A 10,000-nucleotide genomic window follows, 5' to 3' on the forward strand; every position below is an offset into this window, starting at 1 on the left:
GCCTTTTGACTTATCATGTTTATACTATCACTTCGCAAAATATACCTTGATAATGCATCTGCCACCTTATTTGCCATCCGTGGAAAACATTTCACCTCTATGTCATGGTATTGGGCTGTCATAAACCAACGGGGTCTATGTCCGGAAAAGTGGGGGTTTTAAGCATTTCTACTGCTGTTGAATGGTCAGTGAACACTGTTATCTTATAGCCAAATGTGATATACCTGAAGCGCTATAAAGCGTTTATTATGGCTAGAGACTCTAGGACTGTTACTGAGTAGTTTACCTCTTTGGGCTTTCGTTTTCTACTGTAATATGCTACAGAATGATATTTATTATTGTGTCTTTGCATTAAGCATGCTACTATACCGATGCGTCTTGCATCCATAGCTGAAAGGAAGCTAAGTACTGGGGATGTGTTAATTCTTCTTTCAGTTCATCAAATTCTTCTTGTTGCTTTGTTGTCCATATGAATGATACTTGTTCCTTCAACAATTCCGTCAGCTGAGCGGATATGATCACAAAGTTCTTATATACTTGCGGTAAAAACCCGTTAAACGCAAAAATAACTTCACGTCTTTCTTACATTGAGGTGTAGGATATTACTTAACTGACATATTCTTTAAGTCATTGTCCTCCACACTTCTTCAACTTATCTTAATCTCTTTAGGACTTCTCTTTCTAGTTTTATGTGTTCCTTAGTTGTATCTGTTACTATTACCAAATCATCTATGTAGCGGTGTACATCTTTGCCTAATACATCACCTAAGATCTTATCCACTAATCTTACAAAAGTTACTGGGCTTGATTTTAGACCAAACAGCATCTTCATGTATTGGTTTCTGCTGTTGCTAGTGGAGAAAGCAGTCAAAGGCTTACTTTCCTCGTCTAGAGGGATTTATAAGAATCCTTCCAACCAATCTATTGCAGTAAACTATTTCTTGGATCCTATTGAGGCGATAAGATCTCGTATTGAGGGTATTGGATATGAATAATTTTCAGGGATCTTATTTAATTTTCTGAAATCGACCACTGCATTGTAGGTTTTGTCCTTTTTTGGAACTAGCAAAAGTGGAAAATACCACCGGGATTTTGATGGTTCTATTATCCTTCACCTATTCTTTCTTTGTACTTCTCTTACGATGATCTCCTTCTGGGAATGTGCTACTCTGTACGCTGGTATGTAGATTGGTTTTGTGTTTGGTGGAATGTCTACTCTAAGCATTATTTCGCCTGTATTATCCAATGTATCGTCGTCTATAGCGACTATATCCAGTAAGTCTATTAGTTTCTCTTTAACAAGATTTTCCTTAATGGCTTTCAAGTGAGATCTTATCTTAGCCTTTCTCAGTTTTATGCCGTGAGCAAAATTTTCATTTTCTTAATGATTACTGATGACCATTCCAACGAAGTCTACAACTCTAATGGGAATGGTGTATACTTCTGCTAGACCTATCTGTGTACCTTGTGTTAGCCTAACCTTTCCTTCTCTGTTATTTGTAACCTACAGAGCTATTTTACCCTGTCCAACTTCATGTGAACTAGAAGAGCAATGAACTTCATTTACTTGAGACCTTTCAGTATGTGTGAGAATTTCCTTCGCTTTGAAAATTGGTTTTATTGTTCTACATTTTATCCACGTGATCTCCCCAGGGTTTAAGTCTTAACTCTTTCTTATTTCAAATAAGGTTCTTGATTGGATTCTAAATTGTTATTAATCTGTTGTGAACTCGTGCTGCATTCTGGATATCTTCCCTCTGTCTTATCTTTCTTAAGAATACTTGTCAGTGAGGAGTTCTCTCAAGTCTGTTTTTTCTAATTAATTTACACAGAGGTATTCTAGAAATCTTATATGACTCATTTTAAACACTAATTGCTCTCCAGGTGCATCAATGTTGATCCCTCGTCTACCCATAGTTGGGTAACCAATTAACACAAGTGCAAACTCTAACTATATATCTCTTGCTACTAAACCTTCTTGTTTAGTGAAATTCTTCCCAGCTTAAAGGGAGACTCTATTTGTCCTACTATTTTGATATTATTACCATGGGCATATGTGATTCTGCAGTCTACCAATGGGTTAAATTTAAATGAGAGAAATACAACTGATACGCATTTTTTGACATTATATTTTTAGGGGTGCCCTGTGTCATTGAATGTGGCAATAGGTTGGTGGTCCGGTTTTTCTCTCTGTTGTGAAGGAAGATCCATTATACCCTTGTGTCTTCTGATATTGGTTGATCTGGTTGGTGCCCTAAGCTTGCAGTCTCTTGATACCTATTTGGGCCTGAATCCTTTTTCCTCTAGTTTGTGGAGACTGACTACAGTCTTTACCTCTGCCTTTCGACTGAGGTCTATCCCCAGGAGATGAAACAGGTGTATTTCTGCACTCACAAGGACAGTATCCTGTTCTCCCCTTGAGAAGTGTTACCTGGCAACCTAATTTGTCCCCTTCCCTTTTGTCCTATGGTGACTAAAGGTCTGTAAATGGGGTTCCCTTCAGGCCTTCTACCTAAGATTTTTGCTACTTCTTCTTCAGTCTCGGCTATATCATCGGATGTCTCCCACTTACGATTCATCCTTCCAATAGCTTCCGCCGGCAAACTTCCAATCATCAATGCTAATCTATTCATGGTTTTGATATGAGTAATTGATATTTTATTCTCGTCTCTGCCCTTCTCTGACTAAATAGTGGATGAAATTAAGTTGACCCCATTCGTTCACGTTGTTATATAACTGGGAGCTCATTCCTTGGTAGCTTCTGGTGTCTGCCTTATCTTACTACAATGGGTGTTTTGCCTGTCTGTCCATCTGGCTTTCAATCACGGCCAAACGGCTGGTCTGATGGGCATGAAACTTGACAGAGTTATAGTGGGGACCCATAAGATGGTTTATAATGGGGTTTCATCCTACCTCCCCATCCTCTGAAGGGGGTAGGGGTGAGAAGGGATTCCCTGAAACGGAGCTGGTACTGTCCATGAAACGGGGCTGTTTATGCCCGTAGACTTAGTTACTTTACAAATTTATCATGCATAATTTCTGTATACATATGTTTGCTAGTGATGATGAATTATCCTTTCAAGGCCGATAACAGGATCCGTTTCGCCTACTGTGGAATATACCTTTCCACCCTAAAGAGACTGTTTGTTTGCAAAGTCTTCCCAATTCTTAAGTCTTCGGTATGTCTCGGAATGACATATATTTCTAAGTTTCCTGCTTTCAGATCAAGATATTTCTGGTCTTAAGCATATCCCTACTTTCCTGCAAAATTTGGCTATATGGTTAACTGCATGTCCCTTATGTATACCTATTGCTGCTGCGTCTGAATTGATCCCTTAGCCATGTTTAATTTCTTTGTTTGACTTCCTGAGTGAACAGGAGTTCTTACTTTCTTATTTTGAGCCGATCTCCTTCTGACTATTTATATTAGGGCTTGTGCCTTGTATGATAAGGCGCCCTATGAGGTAATGTTAGACTAGCGATAATCTATACGCTAAGTCGGTTGGTATTGCACTTCCATCTTCAATGGAGTGTCTGGGGTTTTGTAGATCACTTACGAAGTCGGTATTATCTTTACGACGATGTGTTAAACTCATGGTTCGGTGAGGTTCTTGTAGAAAACACTAAGTATAAAAATAGATATAATTTCTTCTGAAGTTTTACATGCTGAAGATCAGATATGATTGTACAAGTCTTCTAATAACGATAGCTTGATCGCTTCTGCCAATGATAATGGCTAATCCTATTCCTCTACATGATAAAGCTTAGGTAAAGAGGTACAGGTCTTCTAATGACGATAGCTAACTCTGTTCTGCCTGTCTACCATCTCTGTTACAAGTTATGAAGGAACAGACGTAGTTCGAACATATGAACATACTATCAGATGACATAGTTTTCATACGAACACACAATCAAATGAGACACGCTACAGATCACGTAGGCCGTTTGAATAATAGGTCGGGGTAGTTGTCTCAAGCAGGGAGCTTGAACTAATGTTTATAAACAATTGAATGACCACAGGTGACGGCATGTTATCTTAACTTACATACTTATTGTATACGTCATCTTTAGCGTCTCTAGTCTGATCACATTCCTGCAAGCAATCTGGTTGACCTCTTTAGTTTTAGACTTTTATATATGGACTAACATTCCATATTTTTTATTATGTAAACACTTACATTAGCTCCGTCAGCTACCAAAACCAAACTACTGAATATTACTCAAACTTGACTTGCATTTGACTTATAGGAAGTGTGATACAGACACTATGTGAATATATATATATATAAGTAAATAAAAAAAATTCATTGTGTACATGAATTGATTCAAGTAATAAAATATAAAACAATGATATTGGTAAATATAGTGATCACGGAAATATATAATAAGATACAGTTTTTCACTTCATCTCGTTAAGATACTTATGCTACAGAAAATACTAATGTACTCTGATAATTGCATAGAATGAAGATTAACATGATAAAAATCATATTTTAACTGATAAAAAATTTCATATATGAATTGATAAAATATTAATGATTATGCTGATTGATTCGTTGATTTTTATGCTAACTGTTATGTATCTGATTCATTAAATCAATATACTAACTCATAAATAACTGCAGATATTGGTAAGATAAAAGGTAACATATTGATTAGAGGCTACCTGATTTGTTTATACATATGTATATGGATTCATATAATTATGATTAATATATGTGCACTTTAAATAGATTCCTATTGCGTACACGCAAAGATATATTTAGATTCTGTTATTTATGATCATTTATATATATAGGATACATGACCGAGGTTATACTACTTCACATTTAACTAGCTTTCGAACCACTTTTCGTCCATTACACAGTTCCAGACAACCACCTATAGCCACTGAAAGGCGGCCTTTTCAATGGTTAAAACAAGGGGAAAATTTGCCTGGGCGGGTCCAACGTTCCATTTTGCGCTCATACTATTCTCTGATCCTAAGCTACACGATTACGTTCGCGATGAATAGATCATCACCAGCACGAGTCCCTTCGCCAGCAAAGTAGAGTTGAATATCCTTCGGGTCGTAATTGTCGGAAGTATGTCCCTTTTTGTAGTCGAATTCCGACAGCCGCTGGAGCGTTCCGCATTAAAACGAGATTAACGACGAGATACGGTGTCGGTCGAAGAAGTCCATGTAAATTCCTTCACATTGTAGGCGGTTGTTACTTGACTGTAGTCGTCCGCTGCGACGAACGATTTTTTTGAAGTTGCTATGTGAAACTCTCGTACCGCAGGATACTGTAACCGGTTCCATTAATCAGCCTGCAAGTGAAATTATACTTGTCACAAGTATAATTAGGATTAGCCATTATCATTGGCAGAAGCGATCAAGCTATCGTTATTAGAAGACTTGTACAATCATATCTGATCTTCAGCATGTAAAACTTCAGAAGAAATTATATCTATTTTTATTACTTAGTGTTTTTCTACAAGAACCTCACCGAACCATGAGTTTAACACATCGTCGTAAAGATAATACCGACTTCGTAAGTGATCTACAAAACCCCAGACACTCCATTGAAGATGGAAGTGCAATCCCACCGCTGCCACCAATATTAGGGCTTGTGCCTTGTATGATAAGGCGCCCTATGAGGTAATGTTAGACTAGCGATAATCTATACGCTAAGTCGGTTGGTATTGCACTTCCATCTTCAATGGAGTGTCTGGGGTTTTGTAGATCACTTACGAAGTCGTATTATCTTTACGACGATGTTTTTTTTTTTTTTTTAAACTCATGTTCGGTGAGGTTCTTGTAGTAAAACACTAAGTATAAAAATAGAAATATATAATTTAACTTCTGAAGTTTTTTTTTTCATGCTGAAGATCAAGATATGATTGTACAAGTCTTCTAATAACGATAGCTTGGATCGCTTTCTGCCAATGATAATGGCTAATCCTATTCCTCTACATGATAAAAGCCTTAGGTAAAGAGGTACAGGTCCTTCTCTTCTAATGACGATAGCTAACTCTGTTCTGCCTGTCTACCATCTCTGTTACAAGTTATGAAGGAACAGACAGTAGTTCGAACATATGAACATACTATCAGATGACATAGTTTCATACGAACACACAATCAAATGAGACACGCTACAGATCACGTAGGCCGTTTGAATAATAGGTCGGGGTAGTTGTCTCAAGCAGGGAGCTTGAACTAATGTTTATAAACAATTGAATGACCACAGGTGACGGCATGTTATCTTAACTTACATACTTATTGTATACGTCATCTTTAGCGTCTCTAGTCTGATCACATTCCTGCAAGCAATCTGGTTGACCTCTTTAGTTTTAGACTTTTATATATATGGACTAACATTCCATATTTTTATTATGTAAACACTTACATTTACTTGTTAATGGCAAACTTTCTTAAACAATGAGTATCACTAAAGTGTTAAAGTTATGGCAGTAATATTACGGAGAAAAAATTCAAACACTTCGGTCCTATGTAAAGTAACGCATTCAATCAACTAAATTTCTCCAGAAAAAGTTCTAAATTACCTATCGGCGATGTTAAACAACCACAAAAGCCTCTAAACAGCTCTGGTAGAACGATACTAACCAACTATCCCCCACCGTAAAGAGAACACTAATGGGAAACCTTCCGGAAATTACCCTTATTGTTCTGAGCAGCCTTTTAGCAAATGAAAAGAACAAGTTATTGCATTCACTCGACTAAAAATAAAAAGTATAACTTTCCGCTAATGTTGAAAAAGAAAATTACATAAAATGACAAAAATAAAATTCAAAGTTTACGGTTAGTAAATACAAATGTTGGGAAAAGCCTTAGTAGTTGCTTAGTTCCAATGAGTGAAGCTAAGAAATATTGTAAAGATCGATTGCCATTAAAAGTGCGGGGTTTATTTAATCTCAAAGTACGAGTCTTAATGTCTTAAAATTTGTCAAAAAAATGATTCACATCATGGTAACTTCTAATAAAAAATGTAAAGTCTTATGTGCGTGCATATGTGAGGATGTTTGAGTGACTTATCATTTGCCGTCTTCAGATCCAGGCTTCGTCTGTCAGCATACAATTCTTGGCTGCGTTGCTGAGGTATGGATGTCGGAATACTTAACTTCTGCATTGAAGTGAGTTTTTTTTTTCGTGCGGGGCGACTAAGCCTAGGAGACCCACCAGTAATCGATCACTGTCTTTATAAGGGAACACTTCACTTTATCTTCATATTGTCTTGTTGTAATCTTCAATTGTAGGCTGCAGGTTTAAGAAATCCTATTGAGTTGTTATTATGATTGCAGACATAGACAGTAATGTTAAGGACTCGGTAGTGAGGAGTTTCACCGATGACACAAGAATAAGAGACCTAAACAAAATATATGAATGGGCAGAGGTATATAGGATGGTATTTAACTCTGATAAATTTGAATCAATAAATTGTGGTGATAAAGAAGGAATGCTATATGCATATAGAGAACCTAATAATGAGACAATCACAAATAAGGAAGCAGTTAAAGACCTTGGTGTGATGTTGAATAGGAGTCGGCTATGCAATGATCAAATAGCAATAGTATCGGGAAAATGTAAAGCAAAAATGGGAATGTATTTCCGGCATTTCAAAACAAGAAAAGCCGAACACATGATTATGCTTTATAAAACGTATGTACGTAGTCCACTTGAATATTGCAATATAATATGGTACCCACACTACCAAAAGGATATTGCAGAAATAGAGAGTGTACAAAGGTCCTTTACAGCTAGAATAGAAGAAGTTAAGGGCCTTGACTACTGGGAAAGACTACAAATTTTAAAATTATAGAGTCTCGGAAGGAGAAGAGAACGCTACATGATAATACAGGCATGGAAACAGATAGAAGGAATTACCGAAAACATCATGGAGCTAAAAATATCAGAAAGAACAAGCAGAGATAGATTAATAGTGCCCAAAACTATACCAGGAAAACTAGGGAAAGCACACAGGACATTAATCCACTACGCACCAGCGTCGATAATGCAGTGTCTATTGAGTGCGTTACCAGCTCATCTGAGGAACATATCAGGAGTGAGCGTAGATGTGTTTAAGAATAAGCTCAACAAATATCTAAGGTGCATCCCAAACCATCCAAGGTTGGAAGATGCAAAATATACCGGAAGATGCATTAGTAATTCTCTGGTAGACATTAATGGTGCTTCATACTGAGGAACCTGGGGCAACCTGAACGAGATGTAAGGTCTGCAAGGTCTGTAAGGTCTCCCCTTTGAACAAAGGAGGATTGAATCCCTACACTAGATATTCACAAGGTGGCCCTTTCCAGTGGACTCGTTCGAATCAATCATAGCACTCTAACTTGTCTTTAGAGGCGTGAGCCTACATTAATCTTGTCTAGCGTTAAGGTGATGAATATCACTTAGGTCTAGCGATGTAAACATTCGAGGGATCCTTTCCTGGTAACCTGGGATTCTTCATCTTGCCACTTGTAATACTTCCTTTCCCTTGTATGAAAGAATCTTTCCATTAATTTTATTGTCGCCTGTCCCTTTCCCAAGCACAAACCAAGGATGGCCCTATCTGTAAGCTGATCCCGTGTCCATTATCGACCCCATATACATTATCGTATCGTCTCATTCACTATTCCTTTATCGTTAAGTTCCTCGTGTGTTCATATTCGCTTATGTAGACTCATATTCTATATACTATAAAGTACATACATACATATATATATGTATATATATATATGATATGATATATATATATATATATATATATATATATATATATATATATATATATATATATATATATATAATACACAAACTATCTGACCAACCCTGCACTGCCCAGGAAATCTGATTACAACTGACAAACTCTAACTCCCTCTCTCTTTCAATCTTGTTGAGATACTTGCTCCTTACCCCCACTTCCTATTGGTGGTGAACTTGGACTTGAAAGGCATCAGGAGTGTCACTATTCATCTCAGCAACCTTAAAACTATTTGTTATTTTTTATTATTTTTATATGTTACCTCCTTCCCTCCCCTTCTTACCCCCTTCCCTATTGGGGCTGAACTTGGACTTAACTATTCTTCCCAGCGACCTCAAAAACTATGGATTAGACACTAATATTTATTGTTTTTAGTTATTCTTACATGTCATCCCCCTTTCCACCCACTTCTCATGTCCCTTTGCTATCAGGGCTGAACTTGGACTTGATGGGCATCAGGGGTGTCACCATTCATCTCAGTGACCTCGAAAACTATGGATTAGACACTAATATCTGTTGTTTTCAATTATTTTTACATGTCACCCTCTTCCCTCCTCCTTCTCAGTCCTTCCGTATTTAGGCTGAGCTTGGACCTAAAGGGCATCGGGAGGGTAACTAATCTTCTTAGCAACCTCAAAAACTATAGATTAGACACTAATATCTATTGTTTTGGTTATTTTTACATTTTACTTTTGAAACAGCATATAAGGACTTCAGTGATGTTACTGACCAGGACATTTGTAGCTTAGTGCACATATATCAATCATGGTGATGTGATATAAATTCATAATATGGCTGTGTGGCAAATGTATGACTTGGTTAACATAGTAGAAGTGAGTGGATCTCGATTATAATTACAAATACCTAAGTTTGACTGATTTGTAAGGGCGGAATTGGAATCAACTTATACCTTACTTGTTGGCCTGGTCAGTAACATAACTGAAGTCCTGATTTATCCTCTGTGCACTGGTTCGAATCCCCGAGAAGAGAAAATTATTATCATCTGAAAAATTCTCCTCCGGTTAACATATATGAAAATGTATTAATTTTGAGGTAGAGTGAATTGGATATTAAAGGACATTTGTACATGAATCACAGGTGATTCCCCCTAAGTCCATCCCATGAGTCCGGCTCTACTTCTAAGGACAAGGCAAGCACAGTTGTTTTGAAATTTGCTTCGACGCACAATACTTTTTTTTCCCTTAATTTTTTACCTGCTCTCATATATGTAACTAAAT

The 10,000-nt window shown here is 37.1% G+C and overlaps 1 protein-coding gene across 1 annotated transcript in view; it reads right to left on the reverse strand.

The window, feature by feature from the left end:
- The window catches only part of LOC135215774 (KRAB-A domain-containing protein 2-like), a 29,642-nt gene that overhangs the window by 17,847 nt on the left and 1,795 nt on the right, over window positions 1-10,000 (reverse strand). The window lies entirely within an intron of this gene.

The sequence above is a fragment of the Macrobrachium nipponense genome, chromosome 5 (genome assembly GCF_015104395.2).
Source record: "Macrobrachium nipponense isolate FS-2020 chromosome 5, ASM1510439v2, whole genome shotgun sequence".
Lineage (NCBI taxonomy): Eukaryota > Metazoa > Arthropoda > Malacostraca > Decapoda > Palaemonidae > Macrobrachium > Macrobrachium nipponense.